General features: G+C 47.1%; 1 protein-coding gene across 1 annotated transcript in view; it reads right to left on the reverse strand.

Moving 5' to 3' along the window:
- Positions 1-15,397, reverse strand: part of SAP18 (Sin3A associated protein 18) — a 37,991-nt gene that overhangs the window by 22,377 nt on the left and 217 nt on the right. The window lies entirely within an intron of this gene.

The following is a 15,397-nucleotide window of genomic DNA, read 5'->3' on the forward strand; positions in this document are numbered from 1 at the left end:
ACTTCGGGATGGTCACTTTGTCGATCGCGCATGCCGCAAGATGTCGGGCCGAAGTTGGTTGGTCGGATGTGCGGCGGTATGGCAGCCAATTTCAGAACGAGCATCGAAACCCTTGCCACTGCAATGTATAAATGTGGCCGGGGCTTGCATTTATACATTACCTGTCCGGTGTCAGCCTCCACGCAGTGACCGTCCATCTCGCCGGGTTTTGCATACACGCTAGCGGTGCATCGTGTCTGACGTCAGATTCTATGTGCCACTAGCATGTACGCGTGTATACGGTGGCCCGGCAAGATGGATGTACACTGTGTGCAGGCTGCTACAGGACAGGTAATGTATAAATGCACACACTGTGGGGCACATTTATACATGCTGAAATCAGACAGAAATCAGCCTGTAGTTTATGGGCAGCTTCAACCAAGAGACAAATGTATCTCTAATCAGATTCGATAAGAGATAAAATTGTCTCTGTCGAATCTGCCCATAATCGTCAGGTCTATGGTCACCTTTAACTGGAAAAAAATGTCCAATTACTTACCTGGGGCTTTTTCCAACCCCTTGAAGTGCTCTTGTTCCCTTGCCATGACTTTGTGCTCCGCTGTTATTCTGCTGTCCCCCTCCATAAGCCCAGAGGCGGGAGTGCAATTGAGGAGGCATGTGGCCAGCACTGCGCATGTGCAGAGGCCAGACGACTAGTGAGTCACCCATGAGTCATCTGGCCACTGCGCATGCGCGGTGCTGTCCAGATGTCCGCCGACAGTGTTAGCAATTTTTGCTTACTGCGGAAGCACAGAGCACTCCCTGCTACAGGAGCGCATTGGAAAAGGCGTGTGGAAAAGGCCTGCATGCAGCGTTTGGAGGCTGACACCGGGGGAACCAAGCAGTGTGGAATTACGGGATCGCGATCAGAGGACGTGCGGACCAGGACACACATCCAGATGAAAGAGGCGCACTGCATGTGACAGGAACATCCCGGAGTGATGATGCGGGCACAGGGCAGCTGCAGGGGGCTGGTAGAAGCCCCAGGTTAGCTAAACTGGGTTTTTATTACTTCAGGTTTCGTTTAAGGCCTGGGACCCACTTGCGATTGTTAAACACAGCAATTAAGCTACTTAAAAATGGAGTGATTTCCAGGAAAGCGATTTTGGGCCCTATTTTCTCTTATGAAATCGCATTAAAATTGCTCCATGCAAATGGATTGTGATATCAGATAAATCGCAGTCACTCCTGTGGGATCCTGGCCATTCACTTTTAGCAGCAAAGTTCTTTTGGAATCTCCGGCAATTCCTAGAAAGAATTCCTAGAAGCATAAATCGCTGCTGAAAGCACTCTAGTAGGCCCAAGGCCTAATGCTTGGTACACACGTTTCCTTTTTCTGCTCAATAGATGCGTTCAATTGATAAATTCCATCATGTCCGATATTACTCTCGATTTCTCATAGAAGTGAATGGAAAAATGATGAGAAAAACAAGTGGAAGATAAGAGAATGGAGTGGAGAATAGAGTGGGAAAACAATTGAGCGGAGAATCAAGTGGAAAAAAACGTATTGAGTGTATCCAGCATAAGACCAGGGCCGGCGCTACCATAGAGGCAAAGGAGGCAATTGCCCCAGAGCCTGTAGGGGCCCCCAGTGGCTACAAGAGGAAAAAACAATTATTCAAAAAGACCTTATAGTTTTTGAGAAAATCGATTTTAAAGTTTCAAAGGAAAAAAAAATACACATTTGAAAAACCCGCCGACTTTAACGGTTAATAGCAAATCCACCTTAAATGCTAGAAACCCTAAATTTGCAGGATATGTTAAAGGGATACTTAAGTTAAAAAAAATGATTTTTACTCACCTGGGGCATCCCTCAGCCCCTGAAGCTGTATGGTGCCCTCGCAGCCTCGCTCCGATCCTTCTGTACCTGCCGGCGGCTACTTCCGGGTTCGGCGACAGCCGCCGACAGGCTGGGAACACGAGTGATTCTCCGTGTTCCCAGCCGCTATATCACCGTCTATGCTGCTGTAGCGTGTATGTATATGTAAAACTTTGACAGGCCCCCTAAATGTCCATAAACCTCCCCTTGCCTTCCTTGATGACCCTCAAAGTCTGGGGTCCCATCTTACTTCACACCCATAACCTGTGCAGCCACAAAAACACCTGATCTGCAGTATCAGAGAAAGGGAAGATAGTCGTTGGGGCCCTCCCACACCTCTGCCCCCCCACCTCCCCTACAGTCACATGGGCTTAGTTACGCCCCTGTATGTGACCCAACATTCACCTTTTACTTTCTGGATTTACCCAATCATTGTTTCCCCACCACAATGTGTTCTTGTTTTTAATGTTTTTCTATTGTGATGGATTAATAATATGGCTTTGCTTTAGTCCATGGTTTGGTGTGGTTCTTTGAAGGTCTGGTTCGTCTCTGTTTTGTTTGTACAAAAGCATCATGATTCCTGAGACTGGCAATTTAAAAATGGAAAGTACTCTTCAAAATGACTCAGAAACAAATGAGAGATCAGCACTGCACAAGAATTTTTGTACTTCAGTACGGTTGAAAATTGTATATCAGCTTGCAGATAACTAAGGATTCCTAAAAATGGTCGGTGAGCTCAAATTTCATGTCTGTGAAACCGTGGCAACAGTTGATTGTTTAGGTGTACAGTTCTACCACATATTCCCATATTCCACATATTCCCAGCTAATCCAGTCAGGTTTCAGTCCGAAATATCTGATCTGCATTCTTTGTTTAGGGTCTATGGCTAAAAGTATTAGAGGGCAGGTAATCAGCAGGACAGCCATGCAATTTGCATTGCTTAAAAGGAAATCACTGTCAGCCTCCATATTCCTCTTACTTAAAAGACCTCTGTCACGAAAAACTTAAAATTGAAAATATATATTAACATATACAATTAAAAAGTGCATTTCTTCCAGAGTAAAATGAGCCATAAATTACTTTTCTCCTATATTGCTGTCACTTACAGTAGGTAGTAGAAATCTGACAGAACCGACAGGTTTTGGACAAGCCCAATCCTCCTGGGGAGGGGGGAAGATGGAGTGTTCACAGGGATTGCTTTATTTTCAAAATGCACTTAGTGAATGGCAGTTGCTCTGTTCAACTGCCCAAAAAAGTGTATGGTAAGCAGGGAGGCTGGCCAGCATCTTTGTATAAATCTTTTTCAGGGATTGTCTTTATAAAGGATAAAGGTCATGCTGAGAGTCCCCTATGCTATTGCAAATTTGTTCTTGCACCAATGGTCAAATTTGATGTGCAGGGATCCACTCTGGAGCCAGGAGCGTTCAGTAGAAATTTCTCAAGATCCGCACCATCAAATATATCTTTATTTAATTTACAAAGTTAAAAACGTGATAAAACAATGTGGGTCATAAATGGATGACGCACAGGCGTTATCTATTTATGACCCACATTGTTTTATCACATTTTTAACGTTTTTAACGTAAATTAATCACTTCACAACTGAGGGGTTTTACCCCTGTAGCACCAGAGCAATTTTCACCTTTTAGCGCTCCTTCCATTCATTCCTCTATAACTTTATCATTACTTATCACAACTATATCTTGTTTTTTCGCCACCAATTAGGCTTTCTTTAGCTGGGACATTATGCCAAGAATTATTTTATTCTAAATGTGTTTTAATGTGAAAATAGGAAAAAATGTGGGAAAAAAATTATTTTTCAGTTTTCGGCCTTTATAGTTTTTAAATAATTCATGCTACTGTAATTAAAACCCATGAAATGTATTTGCCCATTTGTCCCGCTTATAAAACCGTTTAAATTATGTCCCTATCACAATGTTTGGCGCCAATATTTTATTTGGAAATAAAGGTGCATTTTTTTCAGTTTTGCAGCCATCCCTACTTACAAGCCCATAGTTTATAAAGTAACAGGGTTATACCTTCTTGACATAAATATTTAAAAAGTTCAGTCCCTAAGGTAACTATTTATGTATTTTTTTTATTGTAATTTTTTTTTTTCAATTACAAAAAAAATAATAATTGGGGAGTGTGGTAGGTAATGAGTTAATTTTTAGTGTATAACTAATGTATTTCTATATGAAAAATGCTTTAGGGTGTAGTTTTACTTTTTGGCCACAAGATGGCCACAGTAACTTTTTGTTTATGCGTCCTGCAAGCATCCGGAAGGACGCTTGCAGGAAGTGTTATGAGGCTGGGAAACGTTTTTTTTTTTCACAATGATCGCGTTGCTTCTCGTAGAAGCAGCTGATCCTTGCGGGGGCTTGGATCAACAAACGGGAACGGTTTTTCCCGTTCATTGATCTCTGGGCGAGGGGGCGGCGGCGTGCACGAGCGCGGGGGCGCGTGGACGAGCGAGCGGGATCGCGGGAGTGGCGTCAGGTGCGCATTTCTCCGTCCCTGATGTTAACAGGGTGGAAAAATGGACGGAGAAATCCTTACCGTTGGAGTTAAAGTGGTTAAATAAAGATATATTTGATGGTGCGGATCTTGAGAATCCCCTATGGAGAGATGTACTAGTCTAAAACCTGTCGCTTCTGTCAGATTTCTACTACCTACTGTATGTGACAGCAACATCGGAGAAAAGTAATTTATGGCTCATTTTACTCAGGAAGAAACGTACTTCTTATATGTATGCGTTTTAAATTTTAAGATTTTTGCGGCAGTTTCTCTTTAAAGTAAGCCTGTAACGAAGGGGGGAGGGGAGGTGTTATACATACCTAGGGCTTCATCCAGCCCCCTCCAGGCTTATCACTTCCTCGCCGTCCTCCTCCAGGTTCTTCTGCAGTTGGCCCCGGAAAGTCCTACAGTCCAGGGCAAACAGCACATGTGCAGTCCGGCTGTGCGCACGCCCCCAGTATTAATGAGCAGGCTCCGAATGCTCCTGGTCACAGGACCGCAACAGAGGAGCGCGTGCAGCCAGACTGCGCCTGTGCTGACTGGTCCCGACTGGACAACTTACCGGGTCAGATTGCGAAAGATCCAGAAGGCGTTGGAGGGCGTCGAGGGAGTGATGGGGCTGAAGGAAGCACCAGGTATGTATACATTTTCTCTCCCTCGCCATCTCAGGTGCACATTATGGTGTACTTTAAGGTTTTGACTGCCTTGGATCAGCAATCTTGCTTTCCCCAGCTTTCATAAGGCAAACAGAGAAAAGCTTTCCATCTGTTGCCTACACTCATGGGTGTTTTCCTCAGCCACACAGGAGCATTATGACTTCTAATTGGTTAACAGTGTAAGTTGCACTGTACTGACAGCAGCCTGACTGCAGAGACACTGTTATTTTGCCATTACAGTGAGAGAGAAAAAGGGAGCACAGGTTAGTTCAATGTAGGACTGGGACTCTATACATACATATTTATCTCATTATGTCAAGTCACTTCAGGTACCCTTTAAGTATTGAACCCAAGACTTTGAAACAAATGATGGGCAAGACCTCATTATCTATATATATAATAGAGTAAGTGCCTCAACCTTCAAACAAGAAGAAGAAGTAGCGCCCTGCCCCCAGGGCCGGTCCAAGCAAGAAGAAGGGGCTGGTCCAAGCAAGAAGAAGAAGTAGTGTCATATCAAATCAAGGGCAAAGAGGGATAATTTGCATATTCAGTAGCAGTGCATTGTGGGTAACCACAAATGTTCACTTATAGCGGAATCATTGCAGATTTGCTTCTGTTTTAAGAAGGAAAATTACACCAAGCTTTGCTTTTTTTAGTAGGAGGGATTTTTGGTCTATTTTATCCCCCTATACATTCTTAGTAGTTTGGGTCACCCTGAGCTGCTTGGTTACTCTGTTGTACTGGTCCAAGCCCTATCTCATACAGCCCTATCAATCCCTGCTATGTACTGATGAGAACCAAAGGTCTGAAATAGGCTGTCACATGTGGGTTTGATATGACTGTAAAACTTAAAGCTATAAGCTTGCTTGGCTTACTAAGGGTGAAAGGGAATAATTTGCATATTTAGTAGCGGTGCATTGTGGGTAATCACAAATGTTCACTTATAGCTGAATTATTGCAGATTTTGTTCTGTTTTAAAGGACTTCCGAGGCCAAAATCTGCCCCCAAAACGTAAAAAAAGTTAACTACCTGCATGACTTTGTAAGACACGGAGGACGCCGTCCGCGCCCTCCGTGCCATTCTGCCTGGTCCCCTCTGCTCAATAGCCCCCCGAAAGACTGCGACCCCACGGTCCGGGTCGGTATCTGCAGCCTGCATAATGATGGCCGCCGGAGCTGGCCACAGCTGCGCAGTCCGCATAGCCGCTACTACGGCTGCGCAGCTCTAGGGCCAACCCTCCGATCCATGCTGCCTGTTACGTGGATCGGGGGGTTGACCCCCAATCCACGTAACAGGCAGGTTGGATCGGAGGGTTGGCCCTAGAGCTGCGCAGCCGCAGTAGCGGCTATGCGGACTGCACAGCCATGACCAGCTCCGGCGGCCATCTTTATACAGGCTGCAGATACCGACCCGGACCGTGGGGTCACAGCCTTTCGGGGGGCTATTGAGCAGAGGGGACCAGGCGGAACGGCATGGAGGGCGCGGACAGCGTCCTCCTTGCCTTACAAAGTCATGCAGGTAGTTAACTTTTTTTACGTTTTGGGGGCAGATTTTGGCCTCGGAAGTCCTTTAAAAAGGCAAATTACACCAAGCTTTGATTTTTTTAGTAGGAGGTCTTTTTGGTCCCTTTTATCCACCTATACATTCCGAGTGGTTTGGGTCACCCTGAGCTGCTTGGTTACTCTGTTGTGCTGGTCCAAGCCCTATCTCATACAGCTGTATCAATCCCTGCTATGTACTGATGAGAAACAAAAGTCTGAAACAGGCTGTCACATGTGGGTTTGATATGGCTGTGTAAAATTTAAAGCTATAGGCTTGCTATACACCAGTGGTTCTGGATGCTTGCTTGGCTTACTAAGGGGAAAAAGGAATTATTTGCATATTTAGTAGCAGTGCATTGTGGGTAACCACAAATGTTCACTTATAGCTGAATAATTGCATATTACTTTCTGTTTTAGGAAGGCAAATTACGCCAAGCTTTGCTTTTTTTAGTAGGAGGTATTTTTGGTCCCTTTTATCCCCCTATACATTCCGAGTGGTTTGGGTCACCCTGAGCTGCTTGGTTACTCTGTTGTACTGGTCCAAGCCCTGTCTCATACTGCTGTATCAATCCCTGCCATGTACTGATGAGGACCAAAAGTCTGAAACAGGCTGTCTACATGTGGGTTTGATATGACTGTGTAAAATTTAAAGCTATATGCTTGCTATACACCAGCGGCTCTGGATGCTTACTTGGCTTACCAAGGGGGAAAAGGGGTCATTTTCATATTTAGCAGCAGTGCATTGTGGGTAACCACAAATGTTCACTTATAGCTGCATTATTGCAGATTTCCTTCTGTTTTAAAAAGACAAATTACACCAATACAGTGTGCGGCATTGCAGGAAGTGACGACAGTGGAACGCACAATGGAACACGGAAGAGGTGAGTCATCCCCGCCCGCTGCCTCTTACTAATAGTGGCGGCTTCTACTGTGCTTAAGCAGGAGGGGGAGTGCACATGGGGGACCCAGGTGGGGGGGGGGTTCCTGCTGAGCTTGAGCTGGAGTGCACATGGGGGACCCAGGTGAGGGGGGGTTCCTGCTGAGCTTAAGCTGGAGGTAGAGCACACATGGGGGACCCAGTTGAGGGGGGGTTCAACCCCCCTCCCCACCGCTGTGCCCAATACCCCCTTCCTGCCCTTTACCCTCTTATGCGGCGTACGCTACGCCGCGGGTCGGCTAGTGCATTATATTACCTAACTGGAACATAACACATAGCCAATACATTGCACCAACTGCAAACCAAACCCACCTTGCCATACAGCTTGGAACTGGGCCAATCCAAATTGTCAACAACAGCACTGGGTCAGGAGGCTTTTACCTTCATGTTCCTGGTAACAGTAGCTATTCCGTTGCTAACTAACCTTTATTTTAAGTTACTGATCATTTAATTGCATTCCACTGACCAGAATGAATCCCTTATCCTGTTTGTTATCACATTTTTAACTATTGATTGGAGTTTATCAAGCGCTATTAGTTATTGATGCATTTACATTGTAGCTTATCAGCCAATGATTGCCACTTATCAGGCACAACTTCCACTAAGTTTAATGGCATTCTATGAAGTATTGACAGCCTTATCCCATCCCGGCAGCATGACTGCACACCGCATTCCTTGTGTTATCTGTTATTACACAGCGATATATTCAGCTCATTATCACATGTCTAGCAACACATTCCATCTCAGGGACCTTCCTCAATGAGAAATTCACCAGTCATTCATGTTTATATAGTAGAGTTTAGTTTACAATATTAGGGCTTTATTTCTCAGCTACTAGTAAGCATGGTTTATCTCTCAATGTAACTTCCAATATTTCACTACTTTATTAATGCAGAAAAAAATCAGATTGCTGTTTTATTTTCAGTGTGCTACTGCAAGCACCACGCTTAACGCACGTTGGTTGGGTTCATGGAAGTCTCTGGGCAACGCGCTATATGTAAATGATGGAAGGCGGGCCAACAGGAATCTCAGTGACCTACTTCCCGCCCAGCAGGGGAGGAGGGGGGGGGGGGGGGGCATCCAAAGTTTCACAAGGGGGCCCAGTGATTTCTAGTTACAACCCTGCTGTATATAATCAGAGATGGTCATATAGATGTCATGATGGCACTTGGAATTTATCCAAACAAATACTCCAGATGCAAATTATATGAACACTTTTCTGCACAAGGATTAAACTCTGCAGACTTCAGTGCACTTTTCTGCACAAGGATTGAACTCTGCTGACTTCAGCGCACTTTTCTGCACAAGGATTGAACTCTACAGACTTCACTGCACTTTTCTGCACAAGGATGGGACTCTACAGACAAAGACAGACAGGCCTTGAGCCTGTACCGTCTGAGCGCCCACAACCTGGAGATAGAGACAGGGCAACACAGACAGACATGGGAGCCCCGGGAGGAGAGACTGTGCAGGCAATGTGACCAGGGGGTCCTGGAGGATGAGGCCCACTTCCTGCTACACTGCAGCAAATATACACCGCTGAGGACCGCCCACTTCGAGACTCTCCGCCCACATCCCAGATTTCACCTCCACAGATGAGGAGAGGAAACTCTATATCCTACTGGGGGAAGAGGAAAAAACTGTGCAAATAGCAGCCCGATATATCACTGCCTGCCACCAACTGAGAGGAACATGATACCACATGGATTGTATAACCCCATACTCCCCTCCAGGGCCGGGCCGAGGCATAGGCTGGAGAGGCTCCAGCCTCAGGGCGCAGTGTAGAAGGGGGCGCACAATTCATTCAGCTGTCATTCCTAATTGTGTATGAAGCAGAAAGAAATAAGAAAAGGGGATACATAGCAGTGACTGCAAGCCAGATAACTAGATATTAAGGTGTTGGGGAGGTTGTGGGCCCTGTGGCCCTCTTAGTCTAATAGCAATCAGTGTGTGACAGCTGAGGTGGGAGGGATGGAGGGGCGCAGTTTGGTGTCTCAGCCTTGGGTGCCGGAGGACCTTGTCCCTGCTCTGCTCCCCGACCCTATGGACTGCAGTTGGCTGATGGTGTAATGGTTAAGGGCTCTGCCTCTGACACAGGAGACCAGGGTTCGAATCTCGGCTCTGCCTGTTCAGTAAGCCAGCACTAATTCAGTAGGAGACCTTTGGCAAGTCTCCTTTACACTGCTACTGCCAATAGAGCGCGCCCTAGTGGCTGCTGCTCTGCTCTGGCGCTTTGAGTCCGCAAGGAGAAAAGCGCAATATAAATGTTATTTGTCTAGTCTTGTCTTGACTGTATACCTATACCCCCCTTCCCTATGGACTATATATCTCATCCCCCATACCATCCATTACATACTCCACACTCCTATGGACTGTTTACCTATATCCTTCCCTTATTCCCCAAATCCCCCCCCCCCCCCCCCCCCCCGTTAATGTTTTGTTTTGCTTTGGCAATGCTAAATGTATTTGGTCCTGCCAATAAAGCTTTTTGGATTTGGATTTGGACTTCACTGCACTTTTCTGCACAAGGATTGAACTCTACAGACTTCACTGCACTTTTCTGCACAAGGATTGAACTCTACAGACTTCACTGCACTTTTCTGCACAAGGATTGAACTCTACAGACTTCAGTACACTTTTCTGCTCAAGGACTGAACTCTACAGACTTCACTGCACTTTTCTGCACAAGGATTGAACTCTACAGACTTCAGTACACTTTTCTGCTCAAGGACTGAGCTCTACAGACTTCACTGCACTTTTCTGCACAAGGACTGAACTCTACAGACTTCACTGCACTTTTCTGCACAAGGATCAGTGGCGGACATACGGCCGTGCAGGCCGTGCCGCCGCACGAGGGCCCCTGAAGTTCCGTTTTCTTCAGGGGCCCATTAAGTATTTTTTTTTATTTTTTTTTTTTTTTTTTATTATTTTATTCCCCGGGGGGCCCCCCGATTCCTATCCTCCCTCCCTCCCTCACCTCGGGGGGCCCCCCCTCCCGATATGCGCGGCGGGAGAGCGAGCGGCAAATGCAGGAAGTCTTCAGGGCTCTCCAGGCATCCGCTAGAGGCCCAGCCGCTTAGTCTCCAATATGTCTCCAGTTGAAGACATATTGGAGACTCAACGGCTGGGCCTCTAGCGGATGCGTGGAGAGCCCTGAAGACTTCCTGCATTTGCCGCTCGCTCTCCCGCCGCGCATATCGGGAGGGGGCCCCCCGAGGTGAGGAAGGAAGGGAGGGAGGGAGGATAGGAGTCGGGCCCCCCACCCGGATAGCTACCCACCCGGCTACCTAACCACCTACCCACCCGGCTACCTACCTACCCACCCGGCTTCCTACCTACCCACCCGACTACCTAACCACCCACCAGGCTTCCTACCTACCTACCCACCCACCAGGCTTCCTACCTAACCACCCACCCAACTACCTAACCACCCACCCGGCTACCTACCCACCCGGCTACCTACCCACCCACCAGGCTTCCTACCTAACCACCCACCCAACTACCTAACCACCCACCCGGCTACCTACCCACCCGGCTACCTACCCACCCGGCTACCTACCTACCTACCCACCCGGCTACCTACCTACCTAACCACCCACCCGGCTACCTACCTAACCACCCACCCGGCTACCTACCTAACCACCCACCCGGCTACCTACCGGGCTAGTTACCATCCCACCCACCAGGCTACCTACCCACCCACCCGGCTACCCACCCACCCACCAGGCTACCTACCCACCCACCAGGCTACCTACCTACCTACCCACCCGGCTACCTACCTAACCACCCACCCGGCTACCTACCTAACCACCCACCCGACTACCTACCGGGCTAGTTACCAACCCACCCACCAGGCTACCTACCCACCCACCAGGCTACCTACCTACCCACCCACCCACCAGGCTACCTACCCACCCACCAGGCTTCCTACCTACCCACCCGGCTACCTACCTACCCACCCGGCTACCTACCCACCCACCAGGCTTCCTACCTACCCACCCGGCTACCTACCTAACCACCCGCCCGGCTACCTACCTACCCACCCACCCGGCTACCCACCCACCAGGCTTCCTACCTACCTACCCACCCGGCTACCTACCTAAGCACCCACCCGGCTACCTACCTAACCACCCACCCGGCTACCTACCGGGCTAGTTACCAACCCACCCACCAGGCTACCTACCCACCCACCAGGCTACCCACCCACCAGGCTACCTACCTAACCACCCACCCGGCTACCTACCTAACCACCCACCCGGCTACCTACCTAACCACCCACCCGGCTACCTACCGGGCTAGTTACCAACCCACCCACCAGGCTACCTACCTACCCACCCACCAGGCTACCTACCTAACCACCCACCCGGCTACCTACCGGGCTAGTTACCAACCCACCCACCAGGCTACCTACCTACCCACCCACCGGGCTACCTACCTACCTACCGGGCTAGTTACCCACCCACCCACCAGGCTACCTACCCACCCACCCACCCACTCACCCACCCACTAGGCTACCTATCCACCCAACCACCCATGGGAGCTGCGCGCCGGATGGAGGCTGGGACAGGAGGTCTGCTGCTGCAGGTGAGTAAATGTTTTTGTTTTATTTATATTAGCAGGTGTATGTTCTGGGCAGGTCTGCCACATGATTGCATGTATTTTCTGGGCATATCTGCCGACATGATTGCACGTATTTTCTGGGCATATCTGCCGACATGATTGCACGTATTTTCTGGGCATATCTGCCGACTTGTTTGCACGTATTTTCTGGGCATATCTGCCGACTTGTTTGCACGTATTTTCTGGGCATATCTGCCGACTTGATTGCATGTATTTTCTGGGCATATCTGCCGACTTGATTGCACGTATTTTCTGGGCATATCTGCCGACATGATTGCACGTATTTTCTGGGCATATCTGCCGACATGATTGCACGTATTTTCTGGGCATATATGTGTATTTTCTTGAGAAAACCTGCACAATTATGTGAATTTTCTGGGGAAAGGGTCACCAAAACTTGGGCCCACTGTCTTTGCATTGCACTTTTCAAGGGAACCTGAGGTGAGAATAATATTGAGGCTGACATATTTCTCTCCTTTTAAGCAATACCAGTTGCCTGGCTGCCGTGCTGGTCCTCTGCCTCTTATTCTTTCAACCATAGACCCTGAACAAGCATGCAGCAGGTCAGGGGTTTCTGACAATATTGTCAGAACTGAGATTATTAGCTGCATGCTTGTTGCTGGTGTAATTCAGTTTATTACTGCAGCCAAATAGATCAGCAGGGCCGCCAGGCAACTAGTATTGTTTAAAAGGAAATAAACCCTCACCCCGGGTTCGCTTTAAGTTACAGTTAGCTCCGCCCTCATCCGGTCATTGCCACGCCAGGTTCTATCCACTATTTTTGCGCAGGTTGTAGCCACGCCCATATTTTGCCGCGGCGCGCTACGCGCGCCGCAGGTCATAGGGGGCCCACAATTACAATTTTGCACAGGGGCCCACTGCTGGCTGTGTCCGCCACTGACAAGGACTGAACTCTACAGACTTCAGTACACTTTTCTGCACAAGGACTGAGCTCTACAGACTTCACTGCACTTTTCTGCACAAGGACTGAACTCTACAGACTTCACTGCACTTTTCTGCACAAGGATTGATCTCTACATATTTCAGTGCACTTTTCTGCTCAAGGACTGAACTCTACAGACTTCGCTGCACTTTTCTGCACAAGAATTGAACTCTACGGATTTCCGTGCTTTAATTGCATCCCACTGGCATTGCTTCCTCAGCTTCTCTCCTGCTAAGCCCTCTGCAGTGAGTTAGCACACCCACACACCCGCTGTCTTTAGACAGACGGTGGTTTATTTTGATATTCTGGATACTTGGCCTAGAAGCATAAAAGAATGATCTGCAACATTCTTCCTACTGTCCTCCAGTGATGCTTTATGGTCTTAATTTTTATTATTATGAATGATTTGTATAGCTTCAGCATCTCCTGTAGCAGGGCTGCAGAATAGACATTACATGGTACATACAGTTGTGTGAATAATGAGGGAGATCCAGATAATACACAGCTGAACAACACGCCTTAGTTATAAATTGTATACAGAGGGAGAATGAAGACAAAAACACACAGCAGTTCTAGAAATACTTGGAGAAAGATTCTTGTCCTTTCAAGCTTACAATCTTAGGGATAAGGGGTAAAAAAACAGGAGCTAAGGGTTGTCGGTAAGCTGGCGGAAGCTGGTGCCTTAAGGTGGCCACACATGATACAATAAAATGATCCGATTTTACGGCAATCCAATAAAAAAGATCGGATTTCCCGAAAAATCGAACGCTTCTTTCATTCGATCAAGAAATCCGATCGGATTTCCCATTTTTATTCAATAAAAGTTGATTGGGAATGGTGGATTTTTCTGATATTTTTTTATGAAAATTGTATGGTGTGTGTCAGATTGTCAGTTTATTAATATGTACACCCAAGCAATTTTCTCAGAGTTTCCAATCATTTTTAGCATAATTGGGGAGAAATTAAACATATATGTGTGGTACATTGGCCAGATTTTTAAAATGTTACAATCAGTCAGAAAAATTGATTGCTATTCTCAAATTGAACAGATACTTAAAAAATTGTATGGTGTGGCCACCTTTACAGTGAGTCTGTAAGAAAAAAAAATTGCCCCTGTGGGGTACTTACCTCAGGATCCAGAGGCTTCCCCTGTCCTCCTTTGTAGCCCCAATCCAGTGCTGGCTCCCCCCGAACAAGCTTGTCAGCGGTTGTGTGCAGTCACTGTAGCGCCTGCAGCACACTGCAATATTTACCTTTGGGATCCAGCACAGGCGCAGCACCATCTTTCCCCTCAGGCTCTGGCGGACATAGCCGAGCCCGATCGGATCAGCTCTACTGTGCAGGCACAAGACGCCTGGGCAGATTTCTGAGGGGGAAGATGGTACTGCACCTGCGCTGGATCCCAAAGGTAAATATTGTCATCTGCTGCTGTCTGTGGGGTCCCAGCACTGGATCCGCGCTGCACAGGAGGAAGCCTCATTGGGATGCAGAGTGCAGTAAAAACATTTTCCAGGCGACCACTTCACTATACTTTTACTATTAGTTTAAAGGGAACCTGAAGTGAGTAAAATTATTTAAAATAAACACATGACGTAGCTGCAAATGAATATTACATACTTGCCTCACCATCAGTTCCTCTCAGAAGCTCCCCATTTTCTTCTTACAGTGATCCCTTCCAGTTCTGACCATATTTTGTCAGAACTGAAATATAACAGTTGCTGTCAGTTATATATCAGCAGCTGTCAGTTACAAGTGAATGTGCAAGGTAATGTCCACGTTTCTCTATGGTTAAAGTGGGTGATGTTACAGTTTAACAGTGTGCTGACCAGGAAGCTGGTGTAATGGCCATTTTTAAAATAGAGGATGGAAAATTGCATTAATCACAGTGGACATATGGGACGCAGGAGAGGAGAAAGAGATTGAGGAGTAGACTACACAGGGGGTAAGTATGACCGGTGTATGGTTATTTTGACTTTTAATTTTCAGTTCAGAATCTCTTTAAGTGCACATCCAATCCATGGTTGTTGAAGCTGAAGGTCTACGGCCAGGCAGTGACAGCTCATTCACATTGGACTTAATAGAGCAACACGTTCTGTTTTTTGGAGAGGGGAATGGAGGGAGAAGGTGACCGGGCACAAAAACATTAGCCAGGCCAGTTGTTTATACGCTGTATAGTCTTGCGAAAAATGTGTTGGCATGATGTAAATGCATAGTAATAATAATGAAAAATAATAATAATGACTGTTGTTGTGTTCATTATAATCTTCTTCAGCTCTTTAAACCATACAAGTAAACAAGATGACCCATAGGTGTTTTATCTAGGGG

Source organism: Hyperolius riggenbachi, chromosome 2 (genome assembly GCF_040937935.1).
Source record: "Hyperolius riggenbachi isolate aHypRig1 chromosome 2, aHypRig1.pri, whole genome shotgun sequence".
NCBI classification, from domain to species: Eukaryota; Metazoa; Chordata; class Amphibia; order Anura; family Hyperoliidae; genus Hyperolius; species Hyperolius riggenbachi.